Raw genomic sequence first — 18,289 nt, forward strand, 5'->3', positions numbered from 1 at the left:
CCATCATTTAATAAAATATTAAGAAGTACAGTGAACCCCCATTTATCATGGATGATAGGTTCCTCACCCACCTGCGATAGGTGCAAATCCACCATATAGAATCACCAACTACGTTTTTTAACTTGTAGTTTTACCACTCCTAACGCTTCCTTAGTGCCTGTTCTCACTCTCTTGCACCTTTCTGGAAAGGAAAAGAAGACTGATGCTCTCACTTGCAGAGTTCTCCAAATAGGAAGCCAAGCGTGTTTGCTTGGAGATGTTTATTTGCCACTTACAGATGTTTCTTGTAAAACTGACAAACAAAATACAAGAGAATTCAACATTGTATATTTTAACATCAAACTGTTCAATCAGGCGGCACGGTGACCGATTGGTTAGCACATCTGCCTCACAGTTCTGAGTACCCGGGTTCAAATCCGGCCTTGCCTGTGTGGAGTTTGCATGTTCTCCCCGTGCCTGCGTGGGTTTTCTCTGGGCACTCCGGTTTCCTCCCACACCCCCAAAACATGCTTGGTAGGTTGATTGAAGACTCCCATAGGTGTGAATGTGAGGTTGTTTACACAGTATGTGCCATGCGATTGGCTGGCGACCAGTTCAGGGTGTACCCAACCTCTCGCTCGAAGATAGCTGGGATAAGCGGTACAATAAATAAGGATAAGCGGTACAATAAATGGATGGAAGGGTGTTCAACCAAACTATGTAATAATGAAAGTCCGCTTGCTTAATGCTGAAATATAATATGAAATGCCATAGACAGGCTAACGTAGATTAGCATAGATGTCCCTAAATGGTCGCATTTTGCTCCTAAAATATGAGAGAGTGGTATTACATTTTTCATCCGCTCGTGCATCTGCGACAAGTAACAACTTATTTATTTATTATTTTTTTTTAAATGTTTTTATTGTTGCTAGCAAACTTCAGTGCACTTGTTGGTCATAAGGCACAAATGAGCTGATTTACCAAACGACATTGATGCCAAAAGAAGAAGAAAAAAGATGACCACCAAAGAAGGTGGACCAATGTGTGCGAAAGTGAATGACTATTGTGATTGGCTACTGTGTAAAAAGAGGCGGGTCTTGAGGTTATCGCGCTCATCGAAAGGTATCACACAACGCCAAAATAGTCAAGTACACTATATAAGTTCGTCTAACGAATGTCTGCTCGCTCAATGCTATCATATTATGTGAAACACCATTGACAGGCTATTGGAATTTAGCATCTAAGTTATGGTAATTCTAAGCCTTTAAACAACTGCTACTTTACCACACACTGAGCAGCAACACATGCATACAGAGCATACAACAATACTTAAAAGCATATATTGTCTCTCCTATGTGAGAACAACAAATATGACCGGAGCTTTTTCTGCCGCCTCCTCTTGCTTAATTACGCTGCAGTAGCGCTCAGTCCTGCCTGGCATGTTGTGGCATGATGTGGTACTACACTAAAGGTAGGCAACTCTAAATTCCAACTTACCTGTATACAGTTGTCCAGATCTGATCACGTGATCGGAGGTCAGGGCCAATCACGTAATGTTCAGATATCAGGTTTTTATTTTCTTTAATTTGAAAGGTCACAAAGCAACAAATTAACTCAAATGGAACTGCAATAGCATAGTTTTTATTCTACATAATCAAATTTAAGAAAGATTTGTTACTGTACAAAGTGGAACTTGTGATATTTTATTTTGTCAATTTTGGTTCATCTTTTAAGACAGGATATTTAAGTGTAATTTGTATCGTTATTTAAAGCTTCACCACTGATATGTTTTAAAATGTTTATTTTTATTTTTGGGGTTTGAACCACTGCTGCACGAGACTTATAGCCGTTTACGAAGGTGTGTTGGGATACTTTAATTCAAATAAAAAAATGTTGAATGTGCACTTTTTTTCTTCTTTAATAATGCATGTCGCAAAGTATCGGATCGTAAAATGAAGTGACTTGAACTTGGAATTGGGTGCAATAAAATGTCATCGGGACAACCCTAGTATACCGTAAATTAACCCAATCCCCCCCCCCACCCCCCGCCATTCCCAAAACAAAAAAAACGATATCTTAAAAATCTCCTTTGCAGTGGTGGGCGAGCTGCATCCACTTTTCTCTACAGGTGGACTTCCCGCCATTATTTGTCGGCCTTCTGGCAGGCACGACGATGTGGGCTCGCTAAGGCTGTTGCTGTTGTCAACAAGCCGTTTCAGTTTTGACATCACTCGCGCGTGTCCGCCTTTATTTTGTCTCCATTACGCACATCTCGGGGGAGATTGTTGGTGGTTTGTGCTGGGAAAAAAAAAAGAACAACAACAAACCAGAAGATTTTATTTGCACTAGGGTGTCAAATAAACACCACAAAAGAAGTAATGTGTGTTCATGAGTGGTGGTTCTTCCCTGCAGTGTATTCTCTTCATTTCATTACGCTTCTCTGAGCCGCACTGCTTCCAATACAGATTCGGACGTTGTTGTTTATTTGTACAATCAGGTTTCAGCCTCAGTTACCATAGCAATAATCTTGTTTCTATAAATCAGATTAAAATTAATCAGATTTCAAATTCATCCTCACAGGGTGAGAGTGCTGGTCCTTGATGACCTCAGCATTTTTTCTGTGAACCTGATTGGTTGGTCGGAGCAAAACATGTTACAGACAACTGACTAGCGAAACACATCATCTCTTCACATCTAACACAGATTTTACTCTAAAATGTACATTTTACTTGCATAAAGTGCCTCTGCAACAGGTGGAGCTCTAACTCTAAGGCCATTTTTAGCCAATCGGAAGCCAGAAGAAAGTCCTGCTTGGAAAAGACACAATGCCAACAATGGATAAAACTGTTCCATAAGCATGACGTCAGTGTTGAGCTATGCGAAAAATAATAATGCATAAGCGGAATTTTTAAGACAAGATTAAGAGGACGTTACTCGTCATATAGTCACTGTTTACACAAAGTCATATGTAGCTTTAACACACCTGTTTAAAAGTTAAAACATAATTTGAACTTCATTAAAAAGTTAAAGTAAATGTATTAATATATTGAATATTTTTCTTTGTAGTAAACAAACAAACATTTCTGCAACAAACTTTCACTTTGACCTCCTTTTGGGGGTTGTGAAATAATTAGTGAGTGAATATACTGCCAGTCAACATAAAAATACGTTGTGAAAATAGTGCCATTGTTAGTTTTTGTTTAAAAAAAAATACAGAAACAACTTTTTTTAACTAAAACAGTATGGCAGCATTTTGTTTGAGCATTCAATTTTGGATATATTGGATATAATTCTTTTTTAAATGTATTAATCCCCCCAAAATGTATTTCACTCAACTTAGTGTTTTTTAGTTCAAAAGTAATTATTTTGCTTGATTGTTGTTGTAGAGATTTTAAGATGTTGACAAAAGATATTAGGTTGTGATATTTTCATGACATTTATTTTATTGATTAAGTATATAAAAAGTGTATTTAACTTTCCTATTTTGTCCCATTTCACTCAAATGTTTTTATTATTTTAGCAGTATGTGTATTGATTTATTTTTGGGGGACTTCTCGTTTCTTGGGGTCCATTTGGAAAACCTGGACGTTACCCAAAATGTTTCTTCAGCGAGTAAAAAGGTAACTCGGCAGTCTTGAGCATCAGATTACGACCCGGCTCAAGGAAACTTAAGAGCGATTCCCCTAAACTTCTGGAAAGTGGAACAGCGGAAAACCAAAAATTCAATCCATCCACCTTGCTGAACTTTCCTTGGGTGAATCTGTCACTCAGGATGAGTGATGCCACACTTGAATTGTTTATGTGTCATGCCGTCGGGAACGGGCGGGGTTGAAGTTCATGAACATGCGTGTGTGTGCGAGAGGCGTCTCTGCGCCTGTACGCTCGCTCTCCTCTGGCACATGCACACAAACATTTGACTTGCAAATCTTTCCGATGCAAATTCCAGCGAGGTGGGAACACAAAGACGGTAGGGGTGTGGGGGGGGGGGGCATGATCATGATCCAATTGCTCACCCCTGCTTGCCACCCTCCCATCAAGGCCCCTTCCAACCCAAACTCTTGTTACCGAGGGCAACCAGTGTTTTGTGCTATTGCAATTGATCCAAGCCATACACCATAATTTGCATGCAAGATAGCGAGTGTGCGTTGGACATTTTCTTTGTGCTGACATCCCACCTTTGAGGAGAAATTCACTCGGGAGGCCGAAACACTATCAGAAGCGTTGCCAACTGAGGGCAGTAGAAAACAAACATAATTATGGATAAATATGGAGACAGAGATGACGTCCCTACTCCTCAGCTGTAATATTAGTTGTTCTTTGAAGAGGATTAAAAAAAATATATATACTTGTGAGTATTGTTACATTTTCTGTGAACACGTCGATGCCCACATTGTTGTTCAAAAATGTGTTCCTTAAAGTCTCTAACACCGCCACGTAGATGCTATTCTTAGCATCTGTACGGTATGAAGTGTCAGCACTAAGATACAGGATTAAAGGCTAAATGATGTGGTTGTTTTAAATCACAATGCAAAATTCTCTTTGTTTGATGTTCAGTTTGACAATAAACTTCCACTGGGAGTGGCATTAAACGGCTCACGGCATCCAACTTCTGGCAGCTTTCCCTTTTACTTCACTACATTTCCGAAATAAAGTGCGTACTTTACTTTGATACATATCCCCTGACCATCTTCATTACTTTTTATGAAATAAAATGGAAGAATGTGTTCATCAACGTAATGCCTAGTAGGGAACAGGCGGGGTTGAAGTTTAGAAACTGTGTGTGTGTGTGCGCGCCGCGCACCCCCAGTGTTGCATCACAATAGAATGGGTGACACATGCACCTTCCTCTTTGGTCTTGCAAAACAACTCTGGCACTCGTAGTACTCGCTGGTGAAAACACTGAGGAAGTTGTTGCCTGCAGGGGAAGTGTGTAGTTAAAAAAAAAAAAAAAAAAATATATATATATATATATATATATATATATATATATATATATATATATATATAGTTCACCTCATTGAAAGAGAATATCCCTTTTTTGCATGGAAATATTTGTGTGTGACGTCAAATGAAGTCAAATAAAATATAATTGAAAATATGATTAAAAATGAGCCTTTACATCAAAGTCCTGTATCATTTGTTGCATTATTTAACTGTTTTTCCTGAACTTTGTAAATGAACATTTATTTATCTATTTTTGTTTTAATTTATCTACAATTCTAAATATAAATAATAATATATGAATAATAAATAATTTCTTAATTGATTTATTGTAATAAAAGTATTTGTAAAATAAGCAATTTTACATAAGTATTTTTTTGTAATAAATAATTGGCTTATTCATCTGAATTGAAATTGATTAGAAATTACATATTTGAAAAATGAGCATGAATTATTACTTTTTATTAAAATAAAGAAATGTATCTGTTGCATTAATTTGGCCTATTTCCCCCAAAATTGCTGAATTAAAAATAAAATATAAAAAATAAATAAAACGAAAGTGTAGGATTTATTATATTATTAGATATTTTACAGACACATTATTAAATCAATGCGGCCTTTGAGCACAAAAGTTTGCACACCCGTAGGTGAGGGGATTTGATATAATAACATAACTCACCTAAAAAAACCTGCTTGTGAAATATATTTTCCAACAAAATTCTCAGGAGAACATTCTTTTTAAAATATAATTTTTTTCTGCTCTGGAAAGTATCAAAGTACAAATACCTCGGTTCTGTTCTTGAGTTGATTTTTAAGCTCTCTGTACTTATTCATTTTTTCTGATGATTTTCTTTTTTTTTTTTTTTACACCCTACATTTGTGAACAGATACCTGTACTTTTTACTTTTACTTTGTCAAAATAAACTTCTTAAAGGATTTCAATGAGTGAATCTGTCCTTCTATTTTAGTACGGAGCGTGAGTACTTTTGCCACCTCTGCTTTTATTGGAACTCAATAGAATGATTGCTATCCTTCAACAGTAACAATCCAATGTGCGCTGCTTCGAAAGATCTCCTACAAAATGGAAAGAGAAAGAGCATGCAAGCTTGATCAAACCCGAAAAGGATCCGGCTGAGCAGGAAGCCTTTCCCAATGCGGTTGCGGGTCCCGACACGACGGCCGCCTTCGCACGGTCGTCACCGCGCAACCTGGATGAGCGAAACGAACAGGGAGTGAGTCCAGACCCAGAAAAACGGGATTCCAATTCTCTTGCCTCCCGTTTGGCTCACGGAGCGACATACCTTCCTCCAAGAGGTTCCCACGAGAAAAACCTAAGGCGCTTTTTTTGTTTGGTTTTTTTTTGTTTGTTTTTTTGGTTTTTCGATTATGGATGGCACAGAAGAACCTGAGATGACTGATGGTCTGATGAGGGTCTGCGTATGGGATTAAGTGTTGAAAATTTCATGGGAAACAAACAGCAGATTATGAACTATCAGATATATCCGTCTCATGCTGTTTTGATCATAACCTACTTGACTGTACTTTTTAACCTGCAATACCTGTTTAGAATGGACCTGTCACACAGTTCTTATGACTCCATGCCACAGTTTTATTCTTATTGGTGTCACAGGGTTAATTAATTTGATCCCATTCCAGCCCAAAAAAAAAAAAAAAACTTGCTCTAATGTGTATTTCAATGAGGAAAAATACCACTCCATAGAATTGTACTTCCTAAAAAGATCCATCCATCCATCCATCCATTTTCTGAGCCGCTTCTCCTCGCTAGGGTCGCGGGCGTGCTGGAGCCTATCCCAGCTGTCATCGGGCAGGAGGCGGGGTACACCCTCAACTGGTTGCCAGCCAATCGCAGGGCACATACAAACAAACAACCATTCGCACTCACAGTCACGCCTACGGGCAATTTAGAGTCTCCAATTAATGCATGTTTTTGGAATGTGGGAGGAAACCGGAGTGCCCGGAGAAAACCCACGCAGGCACGGGGAGAACATGCAAACTCCACACAGGCGGGGCCGGGGATTGAACCCGAGTCCTCAGACCTGTGAGGCTGACGCTCTAACCAGTCGTCCACCGTGCCGCTAAAAAGATACAGTAATGCCATAATTAAATAGACTTAAAAATAAAGTTTTTGGCTCACTGCATCAATTGAATAGCCATTCTGCTGCTCTTTCTGGCCAATTATGAGGTTGTATTAGAAAGACAGACAGATAAACTGTTGATTGGCATGTACCAACTCCTCCCTACTCATCAGTACAGCACTAATAATAGTCATTTTTTGCAGAGGATAAATATATGACAGCGCTGTTATATTGTCTGTCTACCTGTGTCGCTGCACCGTTTGTGTTCGAGCCGTTGCTTTAAGGGTTAAAGCACCACCGTTTGTGTTCGAGCCGTTGCTTTAAGGGTTAAAGCACTGTGACAAAGATGCTAATTAGAATTAGCATTAAGCTAGCAGTCTGAAAGGCTAAACTATGTGGTTATGAGGGTGGTCACAGAGCGAATTCAAAAAGGCACCACTGTAGTAATTAATGCACCCATCATCCAGCACCAAATGGTCCTACAGTACAGTAATTATGGAACTATGGTTTTATAATCCAGTATTTCTGGACCTACAGTCCAGTCCTTAGTGGGTCTACAGTCCAGCAACTAAGGCCCTGTACTGCAGCATTTTATGGTTCTAAAGGCCAGTAACTAATGAGCCGACATTCCAGTACTTATAGTCATACAATTCACGACTTACTGCCTCTACAGTCGAGTACTTAACGTACCTGGAATCCACTTTTGAACGGCTCCACAGTCCAGTACTTATGGAACTTCAGTACCTACGGTCCTACAGTGCAGTACCTGTGGTCCTTCGGTCATCTTTCTAATGGTGCCACAGTTCAGTACTCATGGACCTAGAGTCCAGGATAGCGAATGGAAAAGTAGCACTGTACTGTATAACAGTATAACCTGCAGTATAACACCTAATGGAAAATACAGGACTTAACAGTATTACAGTCCAGCACTAAATGGTCCTGCAGTCCAGTATTTATGGCACTTAATCCAATAGTTTATGGTCCTAAATTGCAGTATGTAATGGTGTCACAGTCCAGTACCTGATTGTCCAACAGTCCAATTTATAATGGAACTACAGTCCAGTACATATGGCACTGTCCATTAATTGGAGACTCTAAATTGCCCGTAGGTGTGACCGTGAGTGCGAATGGTTGGTTGTTTGTACGTGCCCTGCGATTGGCTGGCAACCGGTTCAGGGTGTACCCCGCCTCCTGCCCGATGACAGCTGGGATAGGCTCCAGCACGCCCGCGACCCTCGTGAGGAGAAGCGGCTCAGAAAATGGATGGATGGATGGATGGTCCAACAGTTCAGTGCTGAATGGTCCTACAGTCCACTGTTTACTAGCCCTTTAATCCAGTTCTTAATGGTCCACCAGTCCAGCACTAAATGGTCCTGCAGTTCAATACTCATTCTCCCAATAATCTTGTATTTTATGGTCCTACATTCCAGTATGTAATGATGATACAGTCCAGTCTCTAATGGTCCTACAGTCCAGTGCTTTACTTGTTCCTGGAGCTCTGTGTTCTTAACTCAACAGGTTGGTAAATTCGCTGTTCGTTTTACTTTTTTTGTCTGCAGTAAAATACTTTTACCGTACACAATGTTTACATTTATGATACGGTTTGGAGTATGTCAAGTATGTATATAAAGTATGTCCTGTCATCACATCTTGGTGGTCTACACACGCTGAGTCATCTTTTATTGACCTCCCTGCGGCAGGTGGGAATGTTTCACCAAAACGCTGACTCACTCTTTGCATCTGATTTGCATAGCTTTGCATTGCAAGGTGTTTGCCTGCCGACATGTCCATTAATCTTTCTATTTGTAAAAAAAGAACCTTGGAGATGTTTATCAGATGTGACTTTCACCTCCATTTTTTTTGTTGCTTTATCCTTTGTGCAAACATACGCTATAGAAGCATGACGGTGTTTGCACAGCAGCTACATCCTGTTCTACACGCATACACACACAAACACACGCACACACACACACACACGCACACACTGCAATACAACAAATCGTCTAGTGATGCTCTTGATTATTTACTGTACATTATCATTAACAGTTGTCATTATGTCATTATCCAGTTCAGCTTGGCAAACCGCAACCACAGAAATAAAAACTGCTCAATTAATACTCCCTTAATTGAATTAAATGCCTTAAGATGAGTACCTTAATGTATAAACTTGCATTTGAATACTTTTAAGATATACTGTTCATTCACGTCTCATTAGCTCATCAGTACAGCACTAATATTAATTGTTCTTTGCAGAGGATAAACAATATATGACTGTGAGTACTGCTATATTTATATATTGAACTATTAATTTTGAACATGTATAAATAATAATCATAATAATAATAACAACAACAGCAGCATTTCATTTGCATTGTGTGTTAGCATTAAGCTAGCAGAAGGCAAAGCTGTGTGCTTGTTTTAAATACATCTTTTTTTTTTTTTTTTTACGTTTTAGTTTGACAGTAACCTTCCGCTCGTGTCACTGATGGTGTAGTGGTGCACTCGCCTGACTTTGGTGCGGGCAGCGTGGGATCAGTTCCCACTCAGTGACGGTGTGAATGTGGGTGCGAATGGTTGTCCATGTCTATATGTGCCCTGCGACTGACTGGCGACCAGTTCAGGGTGTAGTCCGCCTTTCGCCCGAAGTCAGCTCGGATAGGCTCCAGCGCCCCGCGACCCTAACCAGGATAAGCGGTGTTGAAAATAGATGGATGGACTTCAGCTCGGATCGGCATTAAACAGCTTGAAGCCTCTTTTTTGAAAACATTTTCATTTTCTGCCAAACGGCTGCTTGTTATGAAATTAGTTGAGTTCACTGCCACCATACAGTGCCTGTATCTCAAATTTCGCTCCCAAGTCAAAGCAAACAGTCATCCAAATGAAGCCTCGTATCTTGAAAAACTTTTAAGTCAGGTCACTTGTATCTCGATGCACCACAGTATATGTAATATAATAAATACCGGTCATATTTTCAGTGTCCACGCCACAGCTATATCCCGTTTTTTAAAGCAGTTGTCAGAACACAGTCATCTAGGAGCTGCTGTCAACCCCAGCTCACACCCAGACTCTCACATGCAGACTTGCACACCACCAAACCCCGCCTCTTAATGGCACATGCATGTTCACAGACACTACAATATGTCCAGTATTTTCTTTACAACTTATGCTTGAAATGTGTTTTTGTGTGTGTGTGTGTGTTCAAGTACATCTACAATGTGTGTAAAAGTGTGTTTCAATCATTTTAAGTGTGCTTTAATACGCCTAAATGTGTTTAAAGGCTGTGAGAGGGGTCAAACTGTTTTTTGTTTTTTTATATGGACCCTCTATGACACAGAATTTGACCAATAATTGGGGGTTCATTGTTCACTTAAAGTCAAGTAAACTTCACATTAGGGGGAGGCTCGAGGTAGAAGTAAACAATTATTCCTTAGTGTCTCTTTAAATGTGCCCCTTGGTGTAACTCTTTTGTTGCTATTACAACAACTCCAACAACAACAATAACAACACTGAAAAAACTACATCTTCAGGTTCCTGCCTGACCAGTTTGTGTGTGTGCGCGTGTGTGTGTGTGTGTTTATCTCAGTCATCACAAGACGGCGTGCATGTTCAGACTTGCTTGCAGCTTGCATAACACGCCTGTGTGTGCATGTGTGTGCATATTATGCAGTGTTGGAAAATAATGAAATACAAATACTTTTGTACTTAAGTATGTTTTTCAGGTGTCTGTACTTTAATTGAAAAAATGGTATTTGTCTGACTTCCATTTCAAAACATACAGTGGTGCCTTGAGATATGAGTGACCCAGCTTACCATTTTTTTTTTTTTAGGTAAAACCCGTCGTTCAGCTGATTTTTTTGCCTTGACTTGCGAGCAAAAATTCAATATCACATATCTTCGCCTTGAAGTCTGCTAGCTTAATGCTAACACATATTGGGAAACGCCATAGAAGGGCCAACAAATAACATCTATGTGCTGGTGTTATAACGCTTTTGGCAACAGAAATTTTAACACAAACATTGCAGCAACTCATGTAGACAGACATTATAACAAAACTCACGGTCATATATTCTTTATCCTCTGCGAAGAACAACTAATATAACAGAAGCTTACTTGGTCATTTACAATAGTTGTGAAACCCCTCTTCATTTGCGTCTGCATGACTGTATTATACTGCCGCCTGGTGTCGTACACACCAGAAGGAGCTTCTATAAATTCATCATGATGCAAAAACTGTTTAATTCTTTCCAGTTCCATCTATTATAACTATATGATTTTGTAAAATACGATATTAGCATGTGCTATTTAAATCATACGACAGTGCAACGATTTTTGTCCTCTTTCTCAGTACGGGCACTACTTTCCCGTTGCTCCAAGTTATCAAAAAAGGGTATTGCTTATAATTGACAGTAAATATCATTTTTACGTTTTACTTTTGTACAGAAGTAGATGTCAAACTTGATACTTTTTTTACTCTTAAGTACAGGACTTGAATCAATTCCCTTCTACCTTTACTAAAATCATCTTTTACACGAAAATGTGTAAAAGGTGTGTGTATTTGAATACAGAGTGTGAGTACCTTTGCCACTTGTAGAATAAATGTGTGTATGTGTGTGTATACACGTTACGTCATATCGTCGCATCATCGCTCACCTCTTTCTTCTGTTTTGCCTCGGCTACCTGTTTGTCTGGATGAGTGAGTGTGACACACATGCGCACACACACACACACAGACACACACATACACACACACACACACACACCCTGTGTTTTTGGGCACCAGAAGAGGCCTGACCGGTGTGACAAAGGCACACTTTTTACTATAAACTTGACAAATGTCCTCAAACTGTTTTGTGTGCGTGCGTGCGTGCGTGCGTGCGTGTGTGTGTGTGTTATCAAGACTTGTGTTTCCTGTTTTGCAATCCCAACCCTGCCCTCCCAGAAACATCTGTCACAAGATGATTCCGGAGCTCCCTGTTGATGTTTTGAAAAGCGACGATTAAGAAGTAGTTTGAAATATATATACGGTATATTTTTAAAGTTTTTATCAAATTCTATTTTTTAATACCAGTCATTGGCAAGGATTTTTTTTTTTGGTACCAATTAACATAGAGTGAAACGACAGTAAATACATACAGTATTCATACTTATGTTTTTGCTCCCATTTGTCATGATCTGAACTCAAAGATCCAAATCTTTTTCTATGTACACAAAAGGCCTATGTTTCGCTCAAATGTTTTTCTCAAATCTGTCTAAAATTTGTGAGCACTTCTCCTTTGCCGAAATAATCCATCCACCTCACAGCTGTGGCATATCAAGATGCTGATTAGACACCGTGATCATTATAGGTGTGCATTGGGCTGCCCTCACTAAAAGGCCATCTAGAGCTGCAATTCTGTGTACTTTTACAGCACACCTGACTTACGTCCGTGACATTTTAACTTCAGCCTGCATCTTATAGATGCCAGAAATGTGTGTGCCTTAGTGTCATAAGAATAACCAGCGTTCAAGGTCAAGTGCGGTGTTTTCCCCGTGTGGCAGGTGCGTGTCGACAAGGGGGATCCCCTCATTTTCCAATTGTTGATAAATGGCTCAATATAATAACACACGCTGCCACAGACTAAGTCTTGCTAAACAAGTTAAAAAAAAAAAAAAAAAACGTTAAAAAACAAATGTGTATGGCATGTTGCATAACACACACAACCCTGGACCAACCCTTAGGTGTGCCCTGTTTTGTTTGAAGGCAATTGTGGTCAAAAGATGCACCTCAGGGTTTTGTGTGTGTGTGTGTGGTTTGTGCCCAGGATGGGTGGAGTTTTCTTCTGAAGAATGTGGCCCATTTAGCGAGAAATTAAAGCGATGTGGGTCAAAGCTGCAGAACAATAGTGTCTGTCTGTCGTCCCCGGTGACAACAAAGACATTCCTTAAGTGTCTACCCTGTTTTATAGAAGCTCATCTGAGGATATACTGTCCAGTGAACCCCCGTTTATCAGGGGGATCTGTTCCGGATCCACCCGCGATTGGGGAAAATCCGCGATATAGAAAGTCCCAATACTTGCCCCCTCCTACTTGCTGTAATTTGAACAGGGGTGTGTTGACTTTTTTTTTTTTTATCCACTGCAGCCTCCCTTCGCCTCTTCTGTTTATAGTTGTATTATAAACTGTATTTACTGTGTTAACAGAAATAAATACATAAGTTAAATACATACCACAATCTTTTATTAATTGTATGAATACATTTGGTGATCAGTGCCCTTTTTGGCTTGAGCACCTGCCCCCAAAAATGTTTGTGCATGTGCCTGCACTCGACATATTTTGTCATATACATGGAACATTGTTCAATATTATTCCAAAAATGTGTAGAAATAAAAAAGCAATAATAATAAATTTTAAAAAGTCCTCACTCCCAATAAGCGCTGTAGTTAGGGACCCTATAAAGTGAATTTAGAGATTTGTTTCAAAATACACTACAGGTTTGAAGATAATTGCTGAAAACTACATAGCACTCAATTGTGGAGATATGGTGTTAATCTGTATTTTCACTATTTCAGAGTTCCCACTATAAGAACTTGACCGCCTTCGTTCACATCAGCGGCTATCCGGTGCAATTTGCATGTGCAGTTGGCTCGCCAGCTACGCCTACGCCACAAAAAGGCATCTGAGGATAAGCAGTATGGAAAATGGATGGATGGAAATTTGACAAGGTTGTTAACAACACTCTTTTCTTTGGTGTCAAATTTACTCAACGTTTATATTGACTTTACAAGGTTTTTTAAGCCCTGTTCGCCCGTGCGATTCTGCTGCTGTTGTTGTTGTTATTGTGATGAGGAGTCACTCTCACTTCCTACCACAAAACCTCCAGAGTGCGTGCGTGTATATAGTGTGTGTGTAGAATGTGTTTGCAGTGTACAAGTGATGTGGGCCTTCCCATCTTGTCATGTGCACAGTCAAAACACAGAAAAACCAACAGGTATCCATCACAGCTCATCCCCAGAGTCGCCTGCCTCTTTTTTTTGTGCAAGTGTATGATGACGTCAAGTTGTCACGTGATTATTTTTGCATAACCCTCGCTTCTCTTTTCCACCGCGCACTCTCGTCCACTGCAGCGCGCCGACGGACGTCCACGCGTTTCAATCGAGGGAAACGTCCGAAAAGCTGAAAAAGTTTGAGGATTTAGAGGAGGCCGAGGGTGAGTTGTGCGTCTGCAATACAAAGAAGTGTAACACTGATGTGTGTTTTCCCCCTCCTCCCATTCTGCATCACATATTTGGACATGACCTCTTCTTCTTCTTCTTCTTCCCGACCTTCTTTTCAGTAGCTTTTCACTCCCAATGTCAGGAGTGAGGAAGTGGGAATTCCGTGTCTTAACGGCCTCCCTGATAAAGGCGCAGGTATGGCAGCTGGTACGTGGTGAGTGGATAAGGCTTGGAACACAGACCTGAACACGCTGTGCTTCGTTGTTATAATTCGTCGTTCAAATGAACCGCTACTTTGAGGGATTTCCCATTTGTAAAGCCTCAGCATATTGCTTAGGCCTGTTTAATATATATATATATATATATTATTTTTTGTTTCTCAACACTGAGAAAGAGCTTTTGATGGCAAAATAATCACTTTTTTAAAGTTATACAACTAAGAACCACACCGTGAGTGATGGCTCAGTGGGTTTTTTTACATGACGTTTTTCATTCACTCCATGAACTGCATCATCTTTTGTCACAATTACAACTCACACATTCCACTAATTACACATACGCTCTTTACAGCATACATACACATACTCTGTTCGATTGTGAGGTGCCTAAACTTGTTCGACTTCTATAGAGCTGGTATTTCTCTCCCTCATATTTGACTTGAAAAGCAGACATTCACTGCCTAATCTTTATCATCTACTCAAAAGATGTGCCGATCTCCAATGCAAAGTGATGCAACGGCATCATCTACAGGGATCTGTTAGTCAATACAGTGGTTTACGAAACCTGAATTTCACAAACCCGCCGGGCGAGACCCTCTTTGGCGCCTACCCATGGAAAAACATACTTGACGAATATATACATCGACGGCAGTAAACGATTGGATTCCATTTGACGAATAGGAACGTCCATGGCGGTGAACGAGTTCATAACCAATTCTTTCATGAGTAGACCCACAAAAAAGTCTACGCAGTCCATTTCCAGAAAGACACAGGAAGTCTGCCATTTTGCTTTGAAACAGCCATTTTAATTTTTTGAGTATTTGAAATACTTCCATGAAAATTCAGCCCCTAAAGCCAGTTTAACATAGCAACTATGGTAAGCATGTCTAGCATGAGTACACCCACAAAAGTTTCAGGAATACATGCCTGAAAACATACAGGAAGTCTGCCATTTTGGTTTGAAGCAGCCATTTTTGGGTTATTTTGGACATTTCCATGGGTTTTCCGAAGAAAACTCAGCGCTCGGCCAGTTTCATTTGGTAACATGAAACTTAATGAGCATGTTTATTAAGAGTAGACCCACAAAAAAGTCTCAAGAACTTATGCCTCAAAAGACACAGGAAGTCTGCCATTTTAGTTTGATGGGGGTGATTTTGCATATTTCCCGATTTTTTTTTTGCATAGCTGAGCAAGGCTAAATTGCAAGTATTTTGAGTTGTCATCCTTGCATATGGGTGAATTCTGATGATGCGCCCTGAAGCATGAAACTCCAAAAACGTAGCTCACACTGTTCAAGCGGAATCCCACCCATATAAATTCTAATGTTTTCATCCAATAACGCAATTCCTCACTGGCTGTTTGAATTCCAATCGTTTTACACTGTGCAGGTGAACCGCAGCCTGTGCTAACTGCCTTGAAAGTTTACGCAACAATTTCACATATTGACTGTCAACAAAGCAATGCTATTGTAAAAAGCAACAGCATGTTCCTATGCTGCCTCATAAATAATAATAAAATAGTGTGGTGTGAAACAACGGCATGGCTGCAGTGAAGTTGTGTTTTTTTTCCCTATCCATCTGTTTTATCTGTCTCTTTTACAATCCCACAACTTCTTATCTCGCAAGTGCATGGCTGTGCTCCTTGCACACAAACACACACACGCATATACACACACACACACACACACACACACACACCACAGACAGAGGTTTGTCCCACCACCTCCTTGTAAAGCCACGCAAACAGACATTTACACACACCTCCACCACTCTGCAAACGAGTGAAAGCATCACACAGGCCGAGTGTTGAACTCTGATAAGTTCACTGTGAAGTCTGTGGTTTTGTGTTTGTACACGTGTGTGAGAGTATAGTATTCTTCAAAAAGCAGGAGCCCCCCAGAAATTAAGGCTGGAATGCAGGTTCAAGACATTTGAAAGGGTTCATATTTGTTTTGTAAGCCTGTATAGTGAAACCGCTGTTTATTGCGTTTATCCTGCATTAGGTGAAAAGCCACAATATCGAGATCATATAAAAAACATTTTTCATAGTTTTACCCCACTCACATGCTTTAAACACATTTAAACTGCTTGTTGTGAAGTGAGCTGAATTGAGTTCGCTGCCACCATCTCGAACTTTTACTTGTCAGTCAAAGCAAAAAAAATAAAAATAAAATAAAAATAAAAATAAATTAAGAGAAGCAGTGAGGCAGGCAGGAGTGCAGGACGTACTAAAAAAAAGTATTTTAAAAACAAAACAAAAAGGCAAATAAGGCACATGAAAGCAAACACTAAATTAACAAAATCCCCAAAACGTGACTAAGAAACATGGGGACACAAAACACTCACCACTACAAACTACAGTACAGGCAAATGTGATGTAAGATGAAAGCAAAAGCAACAACAACAACAGCAACAGCAACGACAAAGACTGAAAGACAGCAGGGGACTCAATTAGGGCTGTGTAAAAAAATAAATAAATAAAACAATCGAATAACTCGGCAAAGTCGACCACAAATATTGGTCAACATATAAATGGCTGCCTCGAGGCTATAAAAAGTTTTAGAAGCATATCTGCGCCGCCCGGAACCATTTGGTTACTGTCCATGTTCGTCGCACGGACATTTGTGGCAGACGGACGCACTGTTGGGGCAGTGGAAAAGCATTGCCAAAAATGACAGAGGACCATATGTAAGTGATTTTAAGACACTTTTAGATGTGTAATCTACATATAACATGATGTATGAGTGAGCTGAATGGTAGTTAGCGGCGTTTTTTTGTAATGTAAAATGCTAACCATTGAGCAAAGGCTGATTTTGTCATCTCAAGTTCTGGACAGAGTTTATACCATAAGCTCAGTACCAACACATGCAGTTTAAGGATAGAAGTCCAGCTCTAATAAATGAGAATAAAATGCATGCTAGTAGTAAAAAAAAAAAAAAAACACAAAAAAACAATTTTTTTTAAATTTGGGGATGGATTGCAATTAACTCGAATACTTGACAAAATATCTGTAGGATAAACTTTTCTAAAAAGATTCGGTCATGACAGCCCAAAACTAAACAGGAACAAAGTGACAACGAGGCACACCTGGACAAGACACGAGTGGCTCTAGGAAGCTGATTGGGTGACACACGGAACAGGGCTGACGAGAACAGATGGAAATGAAAACCTATCGAGTGAACAAGATGTGAGCAAGAGACATAAAGAAACAAGACATACTGTAACATGAAACAACAAAAATTATTCAAAACAATGCAAAAGTCTACAAACACAGATCAGGACATTTATTCCCAACTGTCTATTCTTTATATTCTATAGCATTTCTCTTGGCTGCACTGCTCCCAGTACATGTGGATGCTAGATTTTTTTTGTCCAATTAGATTTCACCCTCTTTATGTTAAATCTCAATGTCATCTGCATAGAACCTTCACAGTCATTTGTGCTGTAACTTCACCTCTACAATACAGTATTCGCAAAGAAACTGATTTCAAATTTGTCGACATTTTTCCATCCTCTGATTGGTCGGTCAGAGTCAAACTGGTTACAACCAACTTCCACGAGTAAAACAAGTCCGTAGCGATCTACACTCATTAATGCACTAAATAATCAGCATCTCTGGTGAATATGATGTATTTCATTTAAAATGTTTTTGTCATGTTATTAGATAAATATTGAACTGCTTATTATATTAAATTGCTGTTGTGTTTTTGTAACGTATTAGTGGTTTCTGTAATTGCGTTGACGTGATAGGAATTTAAATGGTGCATTAAGTGGGCTAAGTCCCCACTAAAGGCTTCCAAATGCACTGTCCGCCACTGCTAAAAGTTACCCTCGTCATAATGGGAAATATCCTGTGCTATCTG

General features: G+C 39.6%; 1 long non-coding RNA gene across 2 annotated transcripts; it reads left to right on the forward strand.

Annotated features, from left to right (window-relative positions):
* Positions 1 to 13,594: 13,594 nt before the first annotated feature.
* LOC133417087 (uncharacterized) lies at positions 13,595 to 15,962 on the forward strand. Of its 2 annotated transcripts, none has more exons than XR_009770315.1 (2): positions 13,595 to 13,717; positions 14,120 to 15,962. It is a non-coding gene; the product is annotated as an uncharacterized LOC133417087 (long non-coding RNA). The 2 variants fall into 2 exon arrangements; XR_009770316.1 differs by lacking the exon at positions 13,595 to 13,717 and adding an exon at positions 13,920 to 13,983.
* Positions 15,963 to 18,289: the final 2,327 nt, after the last annotated feature.

This window comes from Phycodurus eques, chromosome 18 (genome assembly GCF_024500275.1).
Source record: "Phycodurus eques isolate BA_2022a chromosome 18, UOR_Pequ_1.1, whole genome shotgun sequence".
Lineage (NCBI taxonomy): Eukaryota > Metazoa > Chordata > Actinopteri > Syngnathiformes > Syngnathidae > Phycodurus > Phycodurus eques.